The sequence below is a fragment of the Saitoella complicata genome, assembly GCF_001661265.1.
Source record: "Saitoella complicata NRRL Y-17804 unplaced genomic scaffold SAICOscaffold_20, whole genome shotgun sequence".
NCBI classification, from domain to species: Eukaryota; Fungi; Ascomycota; class Saitoellomycetes; order Saitoellales; family Saitoellaceae; genus Saitoella; species Saitoella complicata.
In genome coordinates, this window is record NW_017567011.1 from 329,106 (window position 1) to 329,862 (window position 757).

The following is a 757-nucleotide window of genomic DNA, read 5'->3' on the forward strand; positions in this document are numbered from 1 at the left end:
CATTGAATGTAGGGAGTAAGGGAGTGAATGTTGATGCCCTCTTTGACCACAGGGTCCTGACGCAACTCCTCGAGGGCGAGATCGAGCAATAGCGGTTGAACAAAGTCCCATTCTTTCAGGGGGTCGACCATGAAGGGTCCTTGGGCATACCTAAATTTCGGCTCCCTAGTAACGATTACCTGAACCATGAAATCATCGTATTGACTCACAAGTTCAGGTTCTGGGTCTTCGATTTCGAGACCAATGACTGTTTTGGTACGTTTAACCCTGGTGGGTGGTTTTGACGGGGGGCTTGAACGCAAATCATCCTCGAGCCTAGGCGGGGGTTTGGGGGTGCGGCTTGAAGCCCTGAGCTGAAGTGATTGTTTGGCTGCTCCTCTCAGCTTCCTAGGAGGCATATTGATGGAGTTATGACGCGTTTTGTTGGAGTGTCGATGTCAGACGCGCAGGGGTGATTTTAGGCCCTGCGACAGGCATTTTGCAACCAGCAGTACTGTATGCTTGTTACCGCATAGCATGTCGGCAGCAATGCCTTTGAAAGAGATAATACGAGAATGGAAATGGACAGATGATATGAGGACGGACAATTTAGGTGTCTTCAGTGTGATAGATCAAAAGCAAAGAAACGCGCCGGTAACCCATAGTGAAAAAGAAAACCCAGAAACCCGTAGTACACCGTAAGAAAACCCAAACCATAAAATCAGTGTTCATTCCCGAACCTCCCCCCTGCCCTCATTCTTTCATCGTAACCAACCGC